We start from the raw sequence: 26229 nt of genomic DNA, 5'->3' as shown, positions 1-26229 counted from the left end.
GCTAAATAACTGATGGTGTTCATTTGCAGACATAAATATGTTGTGGAAGAATAGATCAACGACCAGGGGAGATGCTCATATTATACTAGATGAAAAAAATCAATTAAAGTGAGTTCTTTTAATAAAGACATAAATATTTAAAATTATGTGGTATGGGTGTAAGTCAGAAGAACAAAATGGAAACAGCATTGGGATTTTTATTTAGTTTTTTTTTCCCCGAATTTACTCTAAATAGAAATAAGTACTTTTACAATTAGGACAAACACCTTATTTTAAAATGAATTTCCCAAAATGTCAATTCTTATGTCATGAAGGATATTACTCCTTGTCAGGATGAAGCTAAGGAGATTCATGTCTGGCAAGGGAGAGAAAAAACCAAGAGGGACAGCACTCAATAAACACCTAATTCTGTTTCTGATCTTGTGCCTGTTTGAAGCGCTCACACTTGTTTTGACTCAGCTAGATAAGTCAGCTCCTCTAAAACAGTCACAATTTCCACCAGCTGTTTTGGATGTTTGAGTTATGTTTTTGTTTTAGTGAACTTCACTGCCTATCCCTTGAGCTAGCTGATGAACAATTGTGAAGGAAGTCTTTGAGGCCGACACAGAGGAAAGCTGCTAATCTCAGGACATCCCTCAGGATTTGAAAAGCAGCGCCATCTGTGCCGTTTCTGTTTTTCTTCCATGGCGGGTCTCTTGATGTCAGAAAGATGGGCCACTTCTTGGGCCCAGTTTTCGAAGAGTCTGTGACCACCGCGGTGCTCAGTGGTTCTGATAGACTGCTCAGGAGGCAACAGGCACGTTTCACTACGAAGATGTGAGTGACAAACCCTGTGCCAGGTATACTTACAAACCTTTCCTGGCTTCTCTTTTCCAGGTAGTAATTCTTTTCCATGAGTTCAGGGTTTGTGAGGGCAGGAAGCTATTTATCATTGAAAGCCACCGAAGGAGGGCTGCCATCGTCTTTGTCCATGACTCTGAGACTTTCCTTTGAGCTAGAAGCCGCTGGGGGTTGGGGGGGGTGCTCATTTCATTGCATGATGTGGCAGAGTTTCTGGAAACTGATTTGGGAAGAGGAAGCTGACTTATGTGGGAGTCACCATCTTAGCTGTCCTTCTCTGGCACCCCCTCCTCCACAATGGCTTTTTCAAAGAAAAGAAAAATGGTGAAGCTTCTAGTGGGAGTTGGGATTGAGTTAGAAATATTCTAGAGTGGAGTGAAGACTTACCTGACTTTGGAAGTTCAACTTTGCAAGTTACTACCTGTTTTAGTTTAGTATTACTTATACTGTGCTTTGTTCCCCTTGACCCCCTCTCCTTTTTTTCTTTCATTCCCTTTGGACACACACTAATAAGACCCAAACTTGTTATTTTTCTTTTGAAGGCTGTTTGCAAACAGTCTTTCACATAATTGTCATTAAATAATTGAGCACCTGTGAGCCAGCTACCTTGCATGGCAACCAAAAAAAAAAAAAATCTGTTATAGAGTGCATACTTCTCATATTCAGGGAGCTCAGAGAGGAGAGAAAGAAGGCAAGTAAGCACTGTTGAGGCTAAATGCCTTGCTAAAGAATCGGTTTGTTGGGAAAAAATTTATTCCATAGAATCCCATAGGGCCTGTAAATCTATAGGCCTGGCAGGTCTGTCTTTCTTGAGAGAAACCACTAAAGCAGTTGGTTACTTAAACATCCTAGGCCAGAGCAATGCAAGGGTTTACTAGTCGAATTTCATCAGTCAAGACTCTTCTGCACTGGGTGTTCTATGTAAGTGATGAATCACTAAATTCTACTCCTGAAACCAATATTGCACTGTGTGTTGACCAACTAACTAGAATTAAAAAAAATTTTTTTGAAGAAAAACCCCAAAGATTCTTTCAGTTGCAAGCAGCAGAAATTCAGCTCAAGTCCAAGAATGTTTTAACTTCAGGCCCTGCTAGAGCCAGATGATGTTGTCAGGAGTATGTCTCTATCATCTCTTGGCTGAATTTTCTTCAGTGTCACACTCTTCCCTCTGTTACACTCTCTGTCACACTCTTCCCTCTGGTAGCAGTGGCTACCAGAAGCCCCAGACTTACTTCCTATCAGTTTGGCACCTCCAGGGGGAAAAAAAGGGTCCCTTTCCCAACAGTTTCACTGGTTGTCCAGGGTTGACTCTCATGGGACCACCCTATATCCTGCCAATTCTGAACCAATCACTGTGGGCTGGGTGTGGCACACGCTTATTGGACAGACCTATGTTTGAGGCTCTTCCCTGTGCTGGGGTGAGGGAGTGGGGTGGGGGATGTCTTTCTTAACTGAATCATAAGGGCTGAGAACTAGGGAATGATAGTTCCCAGAGGAAAATGATCTGTTTTCAGTAGAATTCATGAATGAATGTTGGGTAGGCATACTACCACGAAGGTTCTAATGTCTTTTTCTTGAAGAGTTATAATAATTTGAATGGTCCTAAGTTATCAGAATGGCTCTAAAAGCCTTCAACCTCAATACAGAGGGACTGGAGTTTTGATTTTCTGAGTTCTTGTTTCCCAGAGGTTCTTTAATCCCTGTGCAAGTTTCCCCACTTCCTGCCCAGCAATGAGATCTTCCTCTCCAGGGGTTTAGGATAGGTGCCCCCATTCCCCCAGGACAGTAGAGGCCTACTTCTCTTATGTCTGTATGACTAAGAGGGGTGACTCAAATGTTTAGTGCAGTGGTTCTCAGGGTTGTGGTCCCCAGCATCAGTATCACCTGGAAACTTGTTAGAAATGCAAATTTTCTGGCTCCATCCCAGACCTACTGAATCAGAAACTCTGGGGGTCGGGCCCAGACATCTGTGCTGTTACAAGTCCTCCAGGTGATTCTGATATAAGCTCAAGTTTTGAAACCACTGATTTAAGGAACAGTATAATAGAGTCTTCTCTAGGAAGACTCTTAGTCCTTTTAGATCTTTCTGCTTCATATTTTGCCTCTCTAGGCTCCTGACACCAAAGGAAAGGTTCTTCATTTATTGACTTCCCTTGCTGGAAGTGAAGAGATTATTTTGTGCTTGGCATAGAGCTTTGCAATGAGTTGCAGCTGAGAATCTCTCAGTAGACTCGTTTGGCCACATGTCAGGGGGTGGATGTTCCTGGAGATACTGATTGTAGCTGCCAGGCTCATCTTAGACAAAGGAACTTTGGAAATCTTTCTAATTCTCTGAGGAGACATTGATATAGACCTGGCAGAGTTGTGCTGCTGATCAGAGAGTTTACCAATCACCTATTCATGTAATAATCATTCAACATCTGATACTGGGATAAGTGCTGGACATATGATTGCCCATAAAACAGACATGCTTCCTGCCCTCATGGACCTCAAAGTCTACTGGAAAATAAAGCTATGTAAATAGGCATTAACAATAGAATGTGATTTGATGGGGAAAAATACAGGGTGTTGGGGAGTTCACTTCAGGCCCCCTAACCCAGACTGGGCTGTTCAGAGAAGGTTTGTCAGGGGAAGCTTGTCTCAACTGGGACCTAAAGGATGAATAGCCATTGTTTGGCAAGGAAAAGAAGAGAATGCCAGGTAACCTATAGCCCGTAGTCAAGGGACGATTTGGTGAGCTCAAGGATCCTAGAAAAAACTGAGCACGGCTGGAGAGTAGAGTTTAAAGGGAGGCAAAGGAGAGGTGTAAGAATGTGAGGTGGGCCAATAATGCAAATCCTATGAATGAATTTGGACCTTATCGTCAGAGCAATAGTAACCCATGAAAGAGTTTTTGGCTGAAGAAGTGAGATGATGGGATTTATTCCAGAATGAGTGCCTGAGAATGGATTGGGGATGAAGTAGAGCAGAATCAAGATCATAGACAGGAAGACAAGTCAGAAGGCTGTTGTGATAATGAAATGAAAGTTGGTGGTTCCTTGGCCTAGGATAATGGACATGGGGCTGGGGATTGGTGGATTATTTTGGGACACTGGCGTATGGTTGAAGTTTGTACCAAAGGAAAGAGCATTCAAATGAGGACTCCTAGTAATGAGTCAATGGAGGTGGCATTTACTGACAGGAAACAGTAGAGGAGGCATAAATCTCTAGGAGAAAGTTATGAGTTCAGTCTTATAGAAGTTTATAAAATGCCCAGGAGGAGATACCCAGTGTGCAGTTGCTGTCCAGGTCTGAGCTCAGACAAGGGGTCTGGGTGAGAGTAAATATTTTATAGTCATCAACACAAGAATGACACTAAAGTCAAGGGACCAGAGATCTTCTGAGGAGAGTGGATGGGAAGAGAGGAGAGTTTAGAGCCCAGAGGAGCTTCAGTATTAAGAAGAAGCAAAAGAAGAGAAACCTGTGAAAGTGACTGAAGGATGGCTGAGAGAGGTCAGAGGACAGTCAGCTCGTGAAATATGCTAGATACTATGGAGGCCAAGGAAAGCAGGCTTCAATGCTTTCTACAAGTTCATGGTTACGATGCTTCAGTTCTGTACCTGACTGAGATCAGGCCACGTCCTCTCCGGGGAAGTCCTGCAGGGCTACCCTTCATCTGCCAGAAACCTCTGTCACTATTCCAAATGGGCTCATTCACACAGACTCTTTTCAGGAAACATTGCTTTCCTGTAATTATTTTCTTAGATAGATAAAATGGCACTTGCTGAGTCATAATTTATTTAAGGAGACCCCATCCCACACTTTCTTTCAACTTGCTGTCTCTTTCTAAGTGAAATCAGTTAGATTCCTTACATATTTTCCTCTCCTTATCTTATCTCATTCCACTTTTGGGTCATTGTATTTCAGCATGTCTCTGCCCCCCAGCATGCGTTCACACAGATGGTCACAGACAGATGTGCACTTTGCAATTGTAAGTTACCCAAATGTGGTGGTGGCAGCAGCACCTCTTCTGGTCCCCAAGCGTCATAGTGTTCTGTGGCCAACTCGAATCTTTAGCCACTGTTGGCTTCCCTGACTAAATTATTTTCTTTCTTCTCTTTTTCTTTCTCTCTCTACAGCTGGACGCTCTGGGGAGTTACTTTGGCCAGAATTAGATATGCACAGCTGATACCTCCAGCTGCACATTCTTTGGTTCTTTCTGGCTCTACAAAAGCTCTTGGTGTTCTTACAGTTTATTCAAGTGGAGAGCAATAGGGACAGCGGCCCACCCAGATATTCTTTAAAAGCATTAAAAATGGACCTTAATTTCTGTAGCCAATCCTGGCAGTTGAAGGGAGTAGGAGGAATAGCTCAAAATATATCAAGAGCCAACACAAATATAGGTACTCTTGGCAATTCATATTTTGTTTCTTAATTGTTATCAACAAAATGGTTGTGGTATGGTAGACCTACTTATGCAGCCCATTACTTGAAAAAGATGCAGTGTATTTTCACAGTATTTCATCTTGAGTTTATAATATGCCATGAAGGCCAAAAAGTTAACATAGTTTAACATGGAAAAAACATGGGAATTCATTCATGGCTTTAGGTATCACCTCCAGGCTGATGGTTCCCAAATCCATTTCTCTAGGCCTGTCTTCTCCCCTAAACCTTAATACAAAGTCTCCAATTATCCATTGGTTCTTGTGACCAAATTGTCTCACTAGCAGTGTTTCAAAGTCCAAGATTCCTACTGAACTCTTTTTCCTCTTCTCCAGGCATAATTCCTTTTACATTTTATTTCTGTTGCCATCAGCTCTGCTGACCTCTCACTCAAGGCCTCAAAGTCTTCTCTGACTTTTTCCTTCACCTGTACTCCTGATGTCCAGTTGGCTGCCTAGGTCTTCCTGGTCAGGCCACCAAATCGCCTCTTGGCCTCTTTTCCACTCACTATGGCCAGACCAGTCCAGATCCATAGATTTTTATTGTTGTGGGACTGTGAACATCTCCTAAGTGTTAAGTGGCCTTTCTTCTGTTTGTTCTCTCTTGAATCCATCACATATAGAGATATCAAATTAATCTTCTAAAATGTGATATTTAATCACAGTGCCTCCATATTCTTTTTTTTTTTTTTTGAAGATTTTATGTATTTATTTGACAGAGAGAGGCAGCAAGAGAGGGAACACAAGCAGGGGGGTTGGGAGAGGGGGAAGCAGGCTTCCCACTGAGCAGGGAGCCCAATGTGGGCTCGGTCCCAGAATGCTGGGATCATGACCTGAGCTGAAGGCAGACACTTAACGACTGAGCCACCCAGGTGCCCCACAATGCCTCCATATTCTAAAGAATTCTGTAGTTTCCTATTATCTCCAGGTTGAATCCAACAGCTCTCCTGAAAGAATTTGTGGTCTTTACCCAATCTTCAGCTCCCCTCTGGAATAAGCTTACTTCAGCCACTCATTTTTTATCTTGTTTCATTATTTTAGCTTGTCAAAATAATTTTGAATCTTTCTGCCACAAATGGGTTTGTTACCCAGCTCAGTTTTGTATCTGTATATGTGACATATACAAGTATATATCCTTTGCATGTGATTGGTTCTTGATGAGTAGCATTAAACATGATGGAATGAGAACACAAGGATGAGCCCTAGAGATTTCTATTGGATTGAATTTTTTGAACTGGGGGCTAAGGTTGCCATTGATCCTGGAAAGCAATCCTGTGCCTTCTGCTGTATCCTCACCTAAACATGTCTTGGCTCTTTGGGCCATTCCTTTATTCATTCATTGAACGCTGACTGAACAGTCCCTTTCTCAAATATAATGCTTTTCTGAGTAGGTAAAGCTGTTTGGAATCCACTCTTATTTGTTTGTTTACATTTGAAGGATTTGTCAGAGGTAAAAGCCATTGATGGATGTTGACTTCTGTGGAGAAAAGTTGCACACTTGTTTTGACATCTAAGAAATAACTCCCATTTTTCTATATTGTTCTGGTTCCTTTTGCTGCATAGCCAATACCACTCCAAACACAGTGGCACAAAGCCATAACTATTTCAGTATGCTTTTGAGGTAGAAATTTGGAAAGGGCACAGTGGGGATGACTTGTTTGAGCTTCCCTTTCCCCATATCTGAGCTAAGAAAACTCAAAGTCTGGGTTTGACTTAACAGCTGGGGACTAGAATCATCTGACAACTTGCTCATTTACATATTTGGCACCTGGGTGAGGAGGACTCGAAGACCAGGACTGCCAACTGGAGTGTCTTCACATGGCCTCCCTGTGTGGCTAGGCTTCATCATAGCATGGCAGTCGCAGGAGTGTCAGACTTCTTACCTGTTGGCTCAGGGCTCCAATGACGACTGTCCCTGTGAACCAGATGGAATGTCTGCTTTATGGTCATCTGTGACCAAGCCCCAGAAGTCATACAGCAGCACTTCCAACACATTTTATTGGGTACAAGTGAGTCACAAACTGCTCAGATTCAAGAGCAGGGCATATAGACCCCACCTGTCAATAGGAAGCATATCAATGAATTTGAAGATAGACTTCAAAGTTGTCATATATATGAATTGAAGAATCAGCTATAACTACTACCTTTGGAAATGTGGCCCAGGGGCCTGGTGTTGTGAGAACTTTCCCAGTTTATCCAGTGCAGTAACGCAGGGTAGAAATAACTTAAAGAAATGTAATAATCACTTGCTTCTATTAACCAAAATTCAGCAAGGGCTCAATGTTTTTTAGGTTTGAGCCTTTTTTTTAATAAAGAGAAATCTGGTCATGTAAATATCTTTTTCCTTTTTTCTTCTTAGTAGGCTAGAGTTGATATTTCTTTTAAGACTTAAAGGTACTTCTGAGAGTTTCAACATTTGGCAGCTGGTAATAAGTGGGAAATGTCATTACATAAACTCTGGTTTGGGTTAAGAGGTAGGTGGTATTTTTAGGGAAGTCGGTATCACCATGAGGCTGCAGCCACACTGACCACCTCCAGCCCATCTGCAGAGACATTTTGGTCTCCCGCAAGTAAAGCCCCCTCCTTCTGCCTGCTTTGACTGCCTCCCTGAGTTCCCCTTTTTTTTTTTTTTTTTGGTCTTGAGTTTCAGTTTTATGAGTTGTCAAGAGGGCTGGGCCTCTGGATTCTACCTGTAAGAGCTTCAGAGGCTATGTCCATGAAGAGGGGCAGTTTTCTGTGCTTATATCATCTGTGTTGACATTCATTCACCAAACTCACACTCAGAGCCTTTTCTGTCCCAAGCACTGTGCTAGGCAATATAATTATGTACAATGAACACAACCAGTCATATTTCATGCCTTTTGGAGTTTCCATGTAAGGAAGACTGAAGTTGCAACTTATCCAATGGGTTTGACATTGTGGGGCCAGGGAAGGTTCCCTGAGGAAGCAATGGTTCAGCTAAGAGTTGAGGCATGAATAGGTGTTAATCAGGAAAAGAAGGGAAAGGGATCCGAGCAGAGAGAACAGACTGTGGAGGGAGCGGACAGGATGAGTTGAGAGGACTCAGGATGAGAAAAGGATGTGAGAAGGCCAGTGTGAGGGGAAGAGACAGAAGGAGTCGGGTGGAAGGTGAACCTGGTGAGGAGGGTAGGAGCCAGATTGTATGAAGCCTGGACACCATGACCATGGTGTATCAATCAGGATTCTCCAGAGAAATGGAGCCAATAAGAGATAGATATATCATTTATGTGTATAAACAGAACCAAATCATGTATCTATCCTATTAAATATGATATATATTTATATATATGATATAGATCCTATAGATAATATCTATAATATAACCATATATATAAGATAATCTCTATATGTAAATTAAGAAAGCTGACAAGTCTGAAATCTGTAGGGCAGGCTGGCAGGGAGGTAGACTGGAAACTGATGCTGGAGTTGATGCTATAATATGGAGGCAGAATTTCTTCTTTTTTGATAAGGAATTTCTTCTTTTCTAGGAACTTTGGTTTTTGCTCTTGAGGACTTCACCTGATTGAATGAGACCTACTACATCATTGAGGTAATCTTCTTTACTCAAAGTTGACTCAAAGATATAAAAACATATCTAAAAATGTCTCCATAGTAGTACCTGGCTTGGGGGTAATTACTGGGTGCTATAGCCTAACCAGCTTGACACCTGAAACTAGTCATAACACATAGGGAGCTTTGTCTTGATTCTAAGAGTAATGGAAAAACCCTTGAAGGAAGGAAGAAGGTGGCATGGTTAAACTTGTGTTTCCCAAATGTGCTCTATGCTGTTGGAAGAACATTGATGTATGTGACCATCACCAGGGTTCTTGCAGTGGTCATAAGGCACATTAGATCATTCGTGCACTTCTTATCCATGGACATGGTGCCCCGGGATCGAATTGGTCAGATGCTCCTCCTGGGTGTGCCCTTACCATCTTGAGATTACCTCTGAGGCAGGACTTTTGTGTTTTATTTTGTTTTGGCTTTTCTCTTTTTCTCCAATGAGACTGGAAGGCAGGAGGAATGTCTTGTTCACCAGAACATCCTTAGTGCCTAGGAAAGTGCCTGGCACATGGTATGTACCCAGCAAGCATTCGTGGATGAGTTTGGCTGGGTTTCGTGTTTTCCCCAAAGTGCCTTATGAAGAACAAAGGAATAACATTCCTATCAGTAGTTCTGGGTAGCAGAAAACCAATATCAACATGAAAAATTTTATGTTCTTATTTCTAGCTTCCTTTCCTTGGTGTGATCTACAGTTGCATTTTTACTTCATTTGTATAGATTGCCTATTTTAGGATATAATAATTGCTTGTAAACTTTTTATTTTGGAATTATTTTAGAATTACAAAAAAGTTGCAAAGATGGCATGGGGAGTTCCCATATGTCACCCAGTTCTCCTAATGTTACATCCTACATCACCACGGTACATTTGTCAAAAGGAAGAAATGAAATTGGTTTTACATTACTACTAACTGAACTCCAACTTTGCCTTTCACCAGTTTTATCTACTAATGTCCTCTTTCTGTTCCAGGATCCAACTCATGGTACTACATTACATTTAGTCAGCATGTCTTCCCAGTCCTCTGGTCTGTGACAGTTTCTCAATTTTTCCTTGTGTTTCATGACTTTGATGGTCTTGAGGAGTACTGGCAGAGGAGTACTGAGGATCCTGGAGTACCCTGAGAATGTCCCCCAGTCTGAGTTTGATGTTTTCTTGTGGATAGATTGGGGTTGTAGGATTTTGGAAAGAATACCACAGAGGTGGAATGTCCTTTTTGTCCTCTCATATGACAGGGTACTCAATAGTCACATGATATCACTGAGGATATTAATCGTTATCACTTGGTTAGGGTAGCATTTGCCAGGCAGGTTTCTCTGCTGTGAAGTTACTATTTTTCTACTTCCCTACTGTGTTCTTTGGAAGTGAATCACTAAGTTTAGCCCATCCCCAAGCAGGTTAGAGAGAGGGAATAAGCTCTATCTCCTGGGATGGAGAGTATAGGCATATATTATTTAGATTTCTTCTGTAAGGAATATTTGTCTCTTTCCATGCATTTACTAATTTATGTAATAATTTACTTACATCAGTATGGGTGTATATATATATACACACATACATATATACATATACATACACATACATATATACACATATATACATACAGGTATATATGTGTATATATATGTATATATATAATATATATATTTGTACCGTGGGTTATAATCCTATAGGATGTTATTTATTTTGTTACTTAAATTATTCCAGCTTTGACCATTGGGGGCTCATTCAGGCTGATTGTAGTGTTCCTTTGACATGCTCTATCCTTTTATCTTTTTGATTTCTTCTCTCTTTTCTGATACTACAAGGTACTCTAGGTACATCTTGCATATTCCTTGCCCCAGTCCTAGAAACAACCCTTTGTCCAATGAGCCCTGGTTACTTTTATTGGAAAGTGGGATTGGTTCTGTGTGTGCTCATTGCCCTTGGGGTTTCATTGCTTCTAAGCTCTGTCAGCAGAAAGAGCTGAGAACATGTGTGTATATTAGCTGTATAAACATATACCTATAATTATTTCTGTGTCTATCTGTATATATATTAAGCTAAACATGAATTTATACTGGTGTCTCTGACTATGATCCAGCTCTACAGGGGTCCTTCCGGTCTTCCTTTCTTGCTTGTCTGTAACTCCCTCTCCTGGAGGAAAGTTAGGGGACCTGGCTCCCACTGTCCATTTAATTATTTGTTCAACCATGATATAAATGTAAAGCTGATTTAGAATTGTTTACCTGTGGGAAACACATTTAGCAACTAGATTACAGTGTTTATTTATAGTTTTTTTGCTTTTAATATAACCATTTTTGTAAGGAAGTGGTATAACATAGAAGTTGAGAACAGTCTATAAAGCCAGATTGCTTGGGTTCAAATCATGCCTCCATCACTTATTAACTGAATGAGCTTGGATGAGTTACGATCTTCTCAGTTTCATCATCTGTAGAGTGGGGATAATAATGGTATTTACTTCCCGGTGTTGTGCGAGGATTAAATGAATTAATACATGTAAAGTGCTTAAATATTGTGTGGCATATAGTAAACACATTTAAGTATTAACTATTTTTGTTAGGACAGAAATTAAGTCTATTTTAATTGCCACCAGTAGAATACCATGTATACTGGGGCTCCATATACTTTTGAATGGTAGCATCCTCTCTATTCATTCAACTGTCTTCTTATGGCACTCAGCAAAGGGGTTTATATCTAACTTCCTTTTTATACCTTCTTCTATGCATTCATGGTATTTTTCTGTGTGGAGTTAATTTGTCATTCATTTCTCTACCAGCTTTTTGTGAATTCAGAAAACGTAAGATTTAAGTCCAAGATTTTTAATGCAGATTTTAAGTCTAGGAGGTATCCTGGACTTTGGCCTTCTTCAGATCATGGATCATTGCCTTATTAGAAGTTTGTGTCCCTGGCTTCTAGGACATTGTTGGAACAATGAATGATGGATTTCATCATAGCGATTGAGAAGTCCAGTAGTATAAGCTATGTGTTAATTGCTGGCTGCTTGTTCTGTAATTAAACATGGTTACTCTGTGGTTATCACTGCTTGGAAAATCATTGATTTTTTGTAAACCTTGAAATAGAGGTTGGGGGCTTCACTCAAAACACTTATGATAATGTTCTGACTATTGCCGCTATTAATATTGCACAACAAACAGCCTTGGGGTCTGCCCAGTGGTAGTCAGCACTTCTGGGCAGGGTCATGTGTTACTGGCATTTTAATTAGGCTTCAATGAACCCAGCTGCAACTGTGTTAGCAGTCTCTTAAACTATTTTTCACATTTGGGGTTTGATAAAATACAACATGTATTTCCCCTCACTATTTTCCCTTTATGCTAAAAAAGAAAAAAAAAAAACCAAAAAACAAAAACAGAAAACCCACATAAACCAAAACCACATACACACAAAGGTACATTAACTTGATATGGGGCTACTCATTTTTTTTTCACAGCAATTTTTGAATCATTAGAATATAAAATTGAACCAAAAGCCGATGCCTGATCCTTTAAGTCATCTTTCTGTTTTACAATATATACTGGCCCTTAAAAATAGAGCAAGCAACACTTTATTTGGCAAAAGTATCTGAAAGCAGGAATTCTCTGCCAATTCCTAAGGTTCAAATGCATTCCTTTTCCTTATTTTAATTATCATAAGGCATTGTAGACTTCAGGATTAGTGTTTGGAATTGCAGCCAAATACAAGGGGAGCTGGTCAAATCCACGTAGTCCAAAGTGAGTGGAAGTCGTTCAGCTACCTGAGGAACCTGTAAAAGGCAGGTTGTCCCTATGGCTAACTGAAGTCAGTAGCCAGACAACTAAGGTCAAAACTACTGACCGTTATCACTTAGCAATGACCGATCAGTTACTTTAATTTTTTGCCGAGGTTTCACTCTTTCGCTGCCATCAGAGACTCAGGCCCCGATTTCTTCAGCAATAACTGGTTTTGGGAATTAACCTCTATCCCGCTCAGCCCTGATAGACTCTTTTTACAAAGGTGGACCACTTCTTTCTATGGGATATACCACCTGTTAGATCTCCATTTCTTTTCATGAAGAAAGTGGTCCCAAATACTTTCCTTGGCTCTTTTCTCTTAAGTTTGATACCTCCCTATCCTTGTTATGGCTGAGGGTGCCATGAAGGGTAGAAGTACTTTTGGTGTTTGTAATTTTGAGTAGAACGCAGAAGAGACCAAGAATAGGCAGCATTTGACACCCCAGTCACTGACTGCCTGGAAAACAGATGGAGCCGAGCACCCTGCTGGGGGATGTTCAAGTGTGAGAGGCCGCACGATCTGTGCACAGCTGGGCCGCCACAGTGGTTAACCTCCCACGGGGGAATTGGTGTGTGGTGGGCAGCATTAGTTACCAGGGGAAATGATTTGGCCATTTCTGGGGATTTGTTGTAAAACAGAGTTATGTATATAATACCTTTTATTGAGTTGCTCAACACACTTCATAGAACAAGAAACCCTCCTGCCAAGGAGCAGGTGTCTCTACGTTTCACCAACAGGAAAATAGATTAGGTTTGCTTTGGTCTCAGAGGCACTCAGAGAGTGGGAGGATCTAGAAGAAAATGTGGCCCTTGTGACGACTTGGAGCCTGTAAACTTCCAGACCTGGCTTGCTACTTTCTCTTTGGGCAGGTTATGAACTGGTCAAACTGCCCTCTTACATCAAGAGGCCACCAGCATCAGAAGCCCATCTACTTAGCTGTTTGGAGCCTCTTCTTATCTGTCCCAGATTCCCAACTTTCCTCTGGCTTCAGTGTCTGCTTCTAGCCTCCTTGGAGATGCCTTCTCCCCTTCTGTACTTTATCATGGTTACCAGGTAGTGGCTTCTACTGCCGGAGGGAGGGAGGAGTGACCTTGGCCCATTTGCCCCTTAATGAAATAGTGTTTTGTGGAAAGAGTTCTCCCTTCCAAAGCCCATAACCAAACCATAGGCAAATTGTTGTAGGTATTATTTTGAGAGAGTTGTCCTATTACAGGGTATCTCAGAAGTGATCAATTATAGAGCAGGGTTCTGGGATCACAGTTTGTCAGCCCAGGGGAAGGAAGAAGAGGCCATTCTGTCTCCTTGGCCGGATAGTGATGAATCAGCCCTGACCTGGCCAGACCCAGACTGCTATGCAATATGGGTCATGACAAAGTAGGGGAAACCCAAGCCACAGTTGGAGATCTAAACCTCTGGTCCTAGATTTCCAGGGAACTGCTTCTTGTGCCTTCTCTACCGGAGAATGTAGGAGCTGGAGAGGCAGGTGGTAAAGTGTGAGGGAGTAAGACAGGCTTCAGAGGCAGCAGATCTGAGTTCAAGATCAGTGTAAAATGGCAATGAAAAACATCTAACTTGCAGGATTGTTGTAAAGATTAGAAATAACCTGTGCATTGCCTGGCACAAGATAGCTGTTTGGTTAATGGGAGATGTGTAATGATTGAAAAACCACTGCTATACCAACTACGACAGAGTACCACAGACCAAAGAGTTTAACTGATCTACTTCTGTGTCCCTAGAGTCCATTAAAAAAAACCAAAAAACTTTCTTTAAAATATTTTTCTTTTCCTAAAACTAATACATGTTCAATGTTAAGTTGGTAAAATTCAGAAAATTAATTCCACGGTTTTTGTTATAGTGCATTTCCTTCTTCTATTTATGTTTTTAAATAAAATTCACTTTATGATCCAAATGTGGTTTTATATCCTGTTTTTTTCATTTAATATTATAATGAGAAAAGACTTAAGTCTCTAATTTTTATGTAACAAGAAATTACTGAAAATGTTCTCTTTGATGGAATCATGCTTAATGTGTATGCTTACCCAACCCAGAAGCAAATTCCTAGAAAAGTGTGAGAAGTCTTTGCTAAATGGAATGTTCAGTTTTATAACCAAAAGGAAGCACAAAACCAAAAAGCATGTGTTTAGTGACTGGTAAGGCCAGGGGAAATGGCACGTTAGCTTGCCTGTTCATATGGCACACCTAAAAGAGTTTGTTCTGTCTTATGGAAAATTTCAAGCGTACACACAAATAGAGGGGATAATACCCTGAGCCTACAGCTCTCCTCTAGCCCCAACTGTTATTAACCCAACCTTGTTTCACTTCTCTTCCCACTTACTATACCACCCACACCCCCCTACATGATTTTGATAGATCTCAGGTACCGTTTGTTTTCCCCTGTGACTCACTTTGGAGCCTGATTCCGTGTTCTCTGTGTTGTCTGGTTCATGCTCATTGGTAGTGTGTGAACAAGCCCAGACTTTAGAATTAGACCTGCTGTGTTCAAATCCAAGCCATGAATTAGCTGCAACATAGAAGAAGCTGGGGCTCGGGTGCCTCAGCTGCAAAGTGGAGCTAATGCTTCCTAGAGTTATTGAAAGAATGGAAGGAGACATGTAAAAAGCCTCTACCAGTCCCCCACAATTGGTAGGTGCTCTGCAAATATCACCTCCCTCCCCTCATGTCCAGCATCCTCCCCCACTCCTGAGAGCTCCTACCTGGGACTGACCTCCTTGACCTCTGCCCATTAGACTCCCTGGTGCTTGGACTTCGCCATCTTTGTCTGACACAGAAGATTCCTGGTCTTCGAACTCCTCTACTGAGAATACAAGCTGCTATGTTTGTGAGCCAAGCTTGACAGAACTGGAAAATAACAGGGCCTCTGCCACTCAGTAGCACACTGGCATGCTCAGTCCAGTTGAGAACCCTGGTGTAGCCTGTATCTTCTCTTCTCCTTCACCAGACGGAACTAGTCTGGTTTCTGGAATTATCTCTGTCTTTGGTAAGGGCTTACCTCCATGTTCCCAGTGGGTCTGGAATTGGGTCATTGTTGGAAGGCCTGGATCTTTCTTCTGTGCTGAGGTAGAATCACCTTATAGGGGCATGAGCTATCAGAGGGGGCATCTCCTGACGTCTCTATGGGTTGCAGGAATGAGGGTGTGATTAAAATGGCAAGTCAAGGCCAGGCTGAAAGTTGCTGGTGGGATGACGTGGATGAGGGCTGGGGCGGGCTCAGGTTGAGGAGCAGCAGCACTGGGACTTCCCTTACAGAAGGTTAATACTTTGGGGAGGGACTGGCACTCAGAAGGCCCCCATTTAGTATGGGAGAGGGGCACTGGCTTGTGCAAGGGGACTGGGTATGACTGGCTCTTTGGGGAGAGCTGACGTTGAGGGGGTTGGGCCTTGACGGGGGTGTGTAGCTCTTTTTCTCTACCAATTTGGCTCTCCCTCTCTAGATGTGATAATGGGGGAGGTATTGCAGGGCTATGCTATTTGTCTATCTGTGCACTTCCTCCTAATTTCAACTGTTAGACAGCTGGGACCCATGTGGTCTGGACTCAAAGTGCTGCATTATATAAGAAGCATCGTCCAGACAGCAGTTCTAATGCTTTAAGACCCTTGCTAACATTTGAGAGTTTTCCAGTACACAGTTCACAGCAATTCTCTTTTTACATTCTCTGCCCTCTTCGCTAGTCCTTCCACACTTTCGGGAGCTTTCCCCTACACCCCCACTTCCCAACTCTCTAGCACATTCACTTAGTGCCTGATGTCTTGTTCCGCGATCCCCCCTCCTGTCTGCCCCATTCCCTCCAGCACACGCCTCCTGATGTGTCACACTGCCCACCAGTTTAGTTTAGTTTAGTTCTTCTCCATTTTTCCCTAGTGAACATACTGGTGTGGCTTTTGTCTTTCCTCAGATGATGGGGAAGGAGGAAGAAGCTAAATGAGAAATACTTTCAGGCTCTGTTAGCAAGGGAAGAAAAGACCTTTATTTTCTTCTGTCACACAACTTTCACCTATGGTCTGGTGTCCTACTGACCCCCACCCCCTCCTCACTAAACATGTCTGAATGAGATGCTTCGCTCTGCCAGTTGCCTGTTTAGGGTAATGACTCCAGGGACTTTCTACCTGTGTCCACCCAGCCCCACTGTGGTCCCAGTGTGGCTTTTGGCTGAGTCAAAGCAATTTATGACAGAGTTCTGCTGCAGCGCTCCGAAAGAATCTGAGGAGTTCTAGGTCCTGCACCCTGCAGGTCACTTTTTTTGAGTTTTGATATCTGCGCTTCTGTCCTAATCTTTGTACCTAAATCCCTATCTTTGGAAAGAGCCCACACCATAGTCTCTTGTTCTTCCTGTGGAATCCCAACAGTGTAACCAAAACTTGGTGCCTTGCTTCTTTTTTTGGTCTTGTTTTGATTTGTGTTAATCTTTAACAAATAACAATTGGATATATTTAAGGTATACAGTGTGAGGTTTTGATATGTGTAAACATTGTAAAATGATTACCTAGTCAAACTAATTAACATATCCATCACCTCCCCGTGTGTGTGTGTGTGTGTGTGTGTGTGTGTGTGTGTGTGGTAAGAACACTTGAGATCTACTCTCTTTTAGCAAATTTCAAGTATATGCTACATTACTATTGACTACAGTCACCATGCTCCACCAGATTCCCAGAACTTATTTACTTAAGGTCCTAGGCTGAGCTTTAAGCACTTTGTAAGACATGGGCACAGTAAATTTTCTATCAAAATTCCAGATAGCCATGTTGGGTTTATTCCTTTACCTCATGTACTCCCAGTAACTGTGGTGGTGTTTAGAGGTGAAATAGGTAAGAACGAACCCCTCTGGGGAAAAAAATTCTAAACAATTTGTAACTAAAAACAAACTACAGTGTTGAATATGGGTATCAGCTTTATTCTACACTTTGATTCTTAATATCGATCAGTCAACTCTCATCTAATTGGAAGTTTGTACCCTTTGATTAATATTGATCAACATCTCACCTTTTCTCCTTACTCTCCTAGCCTCTGTGCTATCATTTCACTCTCTGTTACTATGAGTTCTTTTTTTTTTTTTTTTTTAGATTCCCCCGTATAGGTGAGATCATGTGACGTTTGTCTTTCTGTGCCTGGTTTATTTCACTTAGCATCACGTCCTCTAGGTTCATCTACCTTGTCACAAATGGCCAGATCTTTTTTTATGGCTGAATATGTATGTATTAAATGCACATAAATGTGTATATATATATGAGTATGTATGTATATCTATGCACACATATGTAGATACGATATAATTGCCTATTCTTATCCGTCATCTTATAGACACTTAAGCCGTCTCGTATCATTATCTATAAATAATGCTGCAATGCACATGGGAGTGCAGATACCCTTTTGAGGTAGTGACTCGCTTTTGGATGAGTACCTACAGCTGGGATAGCTAGATAGCTGGATTGCTGGATCGCCTGGCTGCCTGCTTCTCCGAGGCTGCTCTGGGCCTGCATTTCTGAGGCTGCTGGGCTCCTCCCTCTCTTTGGGCCATCCCTGCTCTTTCCTGTTGTCCTTCTCCTGCCCACAGCTGGGCCTGCAGTTGGGTGTGTGTCTGGGTGTTGGGAGTGAGTAGCATCCGAGCACCTTAGGCTGCATCTGCCCTCGGTGCTTTACTCACTGTTGTGCTCTGTCCCTCTTGGTTTCCTTCCTGCTCCAGACACAAGGCCATTTTCTTTGCACTGCTCTTTTGTTGTTGTTGATGGCTACCATTTCTCAAGTGCCTATTTTGTGCCAGGTGGTTCCCTCACATTATCTTGTTTACTCTTCACAAAAACCCTCATGGGTGGGCATTATAAACATTTTATTGATAAGAAAGCTAAGGCTCAGAGAGGCTTAACTATTTCCTCAGTGTTTGTCCCTAAGGAATGGCAGACCTGAGCTCTAGCTTTAAAAAAGAGGATTCTTGGATCTTACCAAAAGAGATCCTAATTTATAGGTTTGGTGTAGGGACCAGGGAATATATGTATTTTTAACAATTGCATAGATTTAAAATCCACTGGTCCCTGAACTGTCCTTTGTATACCATTGTTTACTGAAATAAAGCTAATTATAGCCTTTGTGGCTCTTGCTTCTCTTACTACATGGTGGGGCTCCTTTAAGCATGCCTCGTTGCATGTAACACATGTTAGACGTGTTTTGATTCTGTCCTCAGAGACATCCATGGGGTATGTCTGCACAGCCAACCCCTGTGAAAGCAGTAGGCTCAGAAAGCATACTTTCAAAATTTGGGGACCGGGTGAGACAACCTGTCCTGTGAAGCAGAAGCTCAAAAGGAAATGAAAGAGATTGCTTACGTTTGCTACAATGCTGCCGATGGCCCTAGGATGTTGTGAGAAAAGCCTGGATGTAGCACGTTAAGAAATCCATGAACTACTCAGCTGCATTTCAATTTGAGTAATTGCTGAGCTGCAAGAATAGAAGAGAGTGTGATGTACGGGGCTCAGGAAAAGGAAAGCCGAGGAATAAGAAGTGTACCCAGCTGTATTTAGACAAGAATGTGTTCTATTTCAGGGCAGCCAGCCTCAGTTCTTGGTATAGAAACCTCCCTTGGGGGGAGCGCCTGGGTGGCTCAGTCAGTTAAGCATTTGCCTTCAGCTCAGGTCATGATCCCAGGGTCCTGGGATGGAGCCCCGCATCGGGCTCCCTGCTCAGTGAGGACCCTGTGGCTTCCCCCCACCCTCGCTCACACATGTGTACACTCTCTCTCCCTCTCAAATAAATAATAAAAGAAACCTCCCTCGGAGGAGAGGTGCACTAAGACTATTAGACTATTTCTGGCAGACACTATCCCTTAACAATGAGCAGCTTCTTGTGATCTGAAGTGGAGCTCTTGAGGCAGCGGATCCATAGTGGATCCGCCATGGCTAACCCAACCAGGAAGGGAAACCACTACGGATAGGCAGACTGAGTTCTCAAACCAGGCCAGCTCATTAGTTCTTTTGTGTTCTGCTCGATCAGTTGTTCTTGCCTGGGTTTGGATAGCATGAGCCCATTGCCTAGAGCATGACCTCCATTGGCTGAACCAACTGAAGCAGAATGTCTGAAGACCGAACTCTGAGCCCACCATGGTTCCGTCAAGTACTGATGCCTGTGAGATTCAATCTGGAACTACTTGCCAGATTTTCTTAACTGAAAAAAATCTTTGTCCAGGCTAAGGGGCTTCAGGGCTGGGCACAGGGCTCTGGCACCTCTATTGCCAGGTGACCCTAGTCCCTAAACACTAGCATTGGAGGCTTAATTTTTCTCTTAAGGAGCATATATTTGAAAAATGCTGCATTTCATCCTAAACAAATGTAAAACTTGGTACCAATATATATATGAATTAAAAAATGATTAATTTTGTGTATCTTACATGGGTGGGTAGGTAATTTGAATTACACGTTGGGGAGATTGGGGTAAAGGGGAAGTGATCGACTACCCCATGACTCAGTGGCAAAAAATGGGATTAGAATGCCCATGTTTCTGACTTCTCATCCTGTGCTCAGTTCAATTAAATCTCAATTATTCCAGTGCCTTGCTCTGTCTATATTTTCCTTCCAATTTGTTCCTCAAGATTCTATCCTTTTACTGCCTTGGATTTGGTTGTCTCATGAATTCCTTCATGTCAGAAATCTTGGAATTTTATTTTGCATATGGCAAAGAAGAGCTTATATGACATCCTTGTTATGATAAGAGAAAGACGAGAAAGAGCTAAGTGATCTCACATAGGGCAGCTCGAAGTAATGGACAGAGCAAACAATCCCTCCCCAGAACCTCACCAAAAAAGATGTTCATGGGCTTTGCTGAGGTTGATTCTCTACAGAATGGAAGGTAATCTGTGTCAGCAAAAACCCCCAGAATCATTCCACTTAGCTTTTGGTGAAACTTTATGAGGACAGAGTGTGGTGAGTGAAAGATGGTGAAATTAGACCCCAGGCTGGATACAGGAAGGACATCTTATGAATGAGGGTTGAGGACACAAATTAAACCAAACACACACACACACACACACACACACACACACACACACCCAAAATAGTTTATGGTTCCTTAATATAAATTATTTAATAAATACATATAAATTACTCATCATTAATGTAAAAATTAGTTTATAGTATTATGTCCTTTTTAAAAAAAAAAAGATTCTATTTTTGAGAGAGAGAGAGAGAGAGAGCAGGGGGTAGAGAGGCAGAGGCAAAGAGGGAGAAGCAGACTCCCCACTGAGCAGGGAGCCCAACTCAGGACTTGATCCCAGGACCTTGGGATCGTGACCTGAGCTGAAGGCAGACGCTTAACCGACTGAGCCACCCAGGCACCCACTGATTCTGTCCTTAAAAGCTATGTATCAAATCCTTCAATCTTCCTTTTTCTCTGGTGTTGCCTGCCTGCCCTGTCGATTTGCAATGAACACCCCTTGTGACTTCCTGCCCACCTCTGCCACTTGTGTCCAATGCCACAGCACCTGCCCCTGGGGGCCTGCCCACATGCTTGCTGATGGCTCTTCATGAAAAGGGTCAGTAACACTAAAATGAACTTTTGCTCCACTCTGAGTGCCCAGCTTGAGATGTTATACACGCCTGACTGGTGACATTTTCCAGCTTAGAATACACATAGAAGTGCCATATCACACATGAGGTCTTCCATCTTTGAACTTACCCAAGACTCTAGAATTTTCTGGCCCAAACAGATAATATTTACTGGAAAAGCAGGGGATTCTGGCATGTCAGGGATTGCTTTGAAGTTTCCCCTTCTCAGAGAAGGACATCCTTTTATATATCACCATGGCTTCTACCGGGTACTTGCAGTTTTTTAAAACAAGCCTACAAAAGGCTTTTGCTATTAAGAAGTTACATGTGCCATGAGGTTGAAAAGTTGCATGTCAGCTTGAAAACATTTTGTCTGTGCAAACGACTAGGGGAGGCAGAAGGAGAGGTGGTCAGGGAGGAATAAACACAGCTGGTTTCAATATTAAAAGCAAAGATAAGCATTTTGCTCTTTATTGTGGTACCTGCTTTGGGAATCAGATGGAACACATCCACAGTGTGTGTGTGGGGGGGTGTGGGTCTGGCTCGCAGGCGGGGAAGGTAGGCTGGGGGGCTTGGCTTCCCTTCACCGCAGCACTGTGGTAACATCATCTTCCCCCAGCCCAGCCCCTCATGTCAGCACTCTTGGTTTTCACTAATTGTGAAAGTTCCTCTTTTTGCAGAAGGATCTACGTCTCCCTTGCCTCATAAAAAATCATCCCGAATTTAAGCTGCAACTATAAAAAACCCCCCAGAAAACAAGAAACAGCCTTTCTGATCTAAGTTATGGGAAAGTGGACTTTTATTTTCTATTTAAGGAAATAGAAGTCTTCGTAATGCATTAGTAATTCTAGTAAAAAAAAAAGTTTGATATGGACTTGATTTCATAAAAGAAGGCCGTCCTTAAAATGCATATCCATTTCTGCTCAGAAGCATCACTTTCAGTTTTTATGAAAAGTAAAATCAAAGTTGGAGTTAGCAATGAAATCACTTGTCACTTTTAGTGCTGTGATTTCCGCACCAAGTCTAAGGAAAAGGGAAAAATAATTTTTTAACCTAAGAGAGGTTCTCCAAATATACTAGATAGTGAGAATTTGGTATTTGTCATCAAATACAGTACATTCGAGCAGAAATCTACCATGGCCATACAAGGACAATCTCTGTACCTTAAGTATTCCTTTGGTATTCTCATTCCTATTGTGCTTTTTGACTAAACTCTTTTTTAGTTGAAGCATTTCTCTATGGTACCTCAGTGCCAAGGTTCTGCCCAATTTTAGAGCCATTCAAGTAGTCCCTAACAGTCTTGAAGCTTTGCCACAAGCCATTAAGGTGAAAGAGTCATTGGTTCTAGATTCTTGATCACCTCCCCGTGTACCAAAGAGACTATGTTCCTGCAGAGGCATGATTTCCCTCAGTTTGTAGCATTAACACCCACTTGGGTGGAATGATACACAAACATTCAAATGTTATGGAGAAGTTCATGAGCCATAGGATGGTTTTCAAGGATTCACTCTCTGTCTTCTCTGGGTAAACTCTCCTAGATACTGAAACTGCGATGCTTCTTGTAAAGGCTAATTTGCCTGCAACTGGTGCGCGGACCATCCCCACACAGCTACTGTTGTCACGTGGGGTTGTCCACGTGAAGGAGTCTACACCTCACACGAGTTGAGTTTTACTGGTTCAAACGGAAGACCTGTTTCTCTGAGGGTTCGTTTATTTGTCCCAACATTTACATGTGGTAGAGCGTCAGGAGGAACAAGGATACTTTTTTTTTCTTTGCCTATGACAGCAACCTACCAAAAGGCCCACTCTCAGAAGGGCATTTGTGTGGGTGTCCCCAGCCTCCTCCCCAGCTCTCCTCAGGTTAGCTCAGAACCAGTGGCTGGTTACCCAGACAATTCACTCGGCATACTCAGGCCACTGGTCCCCAGATGACCTGGGCGAGAGAACGTGGCTGAATTAGTTCACTGCTAGCGTGTGGCCTGGGAAGAGTGGACACCAGGTGAAGGCAAGTAACCCACACGGCAGCCCTATTTAAGCCTCAAGGCCCACCACCCCCGAGCCTTCACCAAGGGAACAAACTGCCCACAGACTCGTCTAGTTAGGGTAAAAACTGGAAGAAAACGAAGATAGACTCAGTTTGTCCTGGGACTAGGAGCTTGGTCCTCTTTGAAAGCTTTTTGAGAACTACGATTGAGATTTTGGACAGGCTACAGTGGAAGTCACATTTGACCACCTCCAGACTTGAGGCTGTTATTTTTGTGAAAGTCTATTTTAACCAGAGGAAATCCTGTTTCCCCAGCAGCACTGGCAACAGCCCTGAGATGCACAGTCGTCTCAGGAGTGTTGTGAGGATACGGGCTCTCTTTAATCTCAGAATAAAAATATTTGATGTTTACAAGGTGTATTAGTGTAATTGGAATGTGTCTGCCTGTCTGCTGGCCTTCCTTCCACGGGGGGGACCTCATAATTAAAGAGCACCGCGTTCATGTGGCAGCCTGTTTTCCTTTCATAGCTGCTGGTGAGCAGTTAGGGCAGGACCGTTACCCTGGGCTCTTGAGAGCTCATCCCGGCAGACAGCTGCCGCCAGAACAAAGGGGAGGCCGCACGCTCCTTGCGTTCTCCCGAGGACTGGCAGGCCGAGTGGCAAATGAGACAAGGCCACTTGGTGTCTGAGGGATGCCTATTATCCCAGAGAAACTGCCCGTGTGGGCTGTGGAAATACACCTTGATAAAAACACAGGAAGGCCAAAAAAAAAAAAACGATTTCCCTTTCTTCAAGTAAAAGACCAGGAAAAGAAATACCCACCCATATCCCTTTGTGCTTTTTGAATCCTACATTAGATAGAAAATGAGGTTTCTCATGCCTCAGGACTTGACGAGTCAGAACCTAGGACAGTCCCATGTCGCGAGCTCGGTGCTGTGTTTATTCCCACTCTCTCCTGGAACCAACCCCGGAACCTCCAACCATGCCTGGCAAATATGGGTGCTCCATAAATGTGTTTTAAATGAATGATTGATTCTCACTGCAGAGTTCCTCTCCTCCCCAACCAGTCTGGAAGTCCCCAGCAGGGTGTCTGCCATGTGCTCAAGTGGGTCTGTCAACCACAGCCCCCTCGTGACCTCCAGCGGTTCCCACCCGCCCCAGCCCCTATTGTTGTCTGAGGGTACCTGGTGGCTGCAGCTGCTGCTGACCTCGGGAGAACTCTGGGCTGCATCAGCACCCCTGCTTCCCTGCTCTCTCATCTCTCCCAGTGCTCTCGGCCCCAGCCCTGGACGGCCCACAGCGGCCCCTGTCTCTGATTGCGGTCTTCCTAGAAGTCCAAACCGCCTATGTGGCCAGGCAGGGAAAGGTCTTCCAACCTCTTTTCTTTCCTGCTCAAGATTTAAGGATTCCGGTCACAAAAACTTCTCTTGAAACTAAAAATGTCTTCGTCAGTGTTTTTCAGCGCTGGTTAGATCAATGTGTCTACCCAGCCCCCTCCCCTCAGGTGCTTCGATTCAGTGGATCTGAAGTAGAATCTGGGCATTCGTATTTTTCCAAGGCTCATGGACGATTCTGGGGCCACTACAGTGTTGTGAAGGACCCGCCTCAGGTTGTCCGTTCATGAAAGTGGAAACAGGGGTGGGGGTGGTCATCAGTTTGGGCTCAGCTGTGATACTCTGCTAGAAAATGACATCTTTAGGGAAGCAAGGAAAATGTTTTAATTTATTTGAACAACACCATATTCAGATAAAGAGACAACTCATTCTTTTTCATTTGTCATCCTAAGCCCAGGATGGGAGTTGTAGTGGAGGTACTAAGCCGCTGTCACTGGAAGCCCCCAGGAGAGGCTGAATGATTATCCATATGGGAAGCTGCAGAAGGACTATCTGCATGTGGTTACGCTAACTCTAAGATGCTCTGATTTGATTCATTGCTCTAAGACACATTTATTGGATCCCCGTGGTGTGTTTTGCAGGTTTCAGAGAATCATTAGATATGCACCCTACCTCAGAGAGTGCACAGAGTCGAGAAGAGTGAATCTATCCTGAATTCTCCGTTGATTCATTCATTCACTTTGCCAGACAGCGGTTCACTCTTTGAGTGTGTCCTCAGTCCCAGGCGCTGTGCTAAGATCCAGGGCTATGACCAGGACGAACACAGTGTCCCTGCCCTCATGTAGCACACATTCTGTCGGAGGAGATGGACAGTAGGCAGACATCCTCTCTCCTGAGAGGGTAGAGAACGGAAATGTCCTGCGAGAGTCCGGGGTAAAATGCTTGCCAAGTTCAGAGAAAAGATAATACCTATACAGCGGGAGTTAATCCTTTAAGACAAAAGTAGTAAAATTTGAATGTCGAATAAAACCCTTGGTTCGTCTAATGGCATTTTAAAAATAGGTTTTATATTTTTGGAGCGATTCACAGCAAAATTGAGCTGAAGGTAGAGATTTCCCTGAAATCCCCTGATCCCACACAGGCAGAGCCTCCCCCCTTATCAACAGCCCCCTCTAATGGCATTTTTACGTGTGAAAAAAGCAAGCTGTAGAGGGCTAAGATAACCAGCTTGGGGGCATGCCGTGGTTTTAGGTAGAAGTGAGTTCACTGGCGAGATGGGGGTGGGGACTCAGCCTTCGTGCTTTGTATCACTTCAGTCTTGAGAACGGATTTTTACGCATGGTTTATGGAACTGAAATGAATTGAAATAACATGTCAGCTGATCTGTAGCCCTGCTCCTAAAAAAGACTCAGAGGAACAAGCTACCTGACAATTAGACAGCATTTTCTGTATGAAAGTTGTTTCAACAACCACAAATCTGAAGGGTGTCAAAGCAACAGTGTTGTGATTCATTTGGGTAACACTGTCTTTCCTGGAATGAAAGGATTCCTTTTCATATAGAAATTGAAAAAGAAGTATGCTCTTATTTTAAACTTCTAGTTGAGACAGCTTTATAAATAAGAACAGTTCCAAGTCACAGAGATGTTTTCCCGGTCTGCTGTCTGCAAGGGGGTATAGTGCAGAAAATTAAGTCTGAAGGACTGGCCAAATATTTCCTTGGGTACAGTTCACCCCTGCCCCCAGATACCCCCT

At 42.9% G+C, this 26229-nt stretch overlaps 1 long non-coding RNA gene across 1 annotated transcript in view; it reads left to right on the top strand.

Moving 5' to 3' along the window:
• Window positions 1-588: 588 nt before the first annotated feature.
• The window catches only part of LOC103675854, a 407534-nt gene continuing 381893 nt past the window's right edge, over window positions 589-26229 (top strand). Inside the window, exons 1-2 of the long non-coding RNA XR_571925.2 lie at window positions 589-839; window positions 8771-8832. This is a non-coding gene — a long non-coding RNA (uncharacterized LOC103675854). The remainder of the gene's footprint in view (window positions 840-8770; window positions 8833-26229) is intronic.

The sequence above is a fragment of the Ursus maritimus genome, unplaced genomic scaffold, assembly GCF_017311325.1.
Source record: "Ursus maritimus isolate PB19 unplaced genomic scaffold, ASM1731132v1 scaffold_13, whole genome shotgun sequence".
Classification (NCBI taxonomy): domain Eukaryota; kingdom Metazoa; phylum Chordata; class Mammalia; order Carnivora; family Ursidae; genus Ursus; species Ursus maritimus.
The sequence above is the reverse complement of the archived record's forward strand: the minus strand, read 5'-3'. Positions and strand labels throughout refer to the sequence as shown.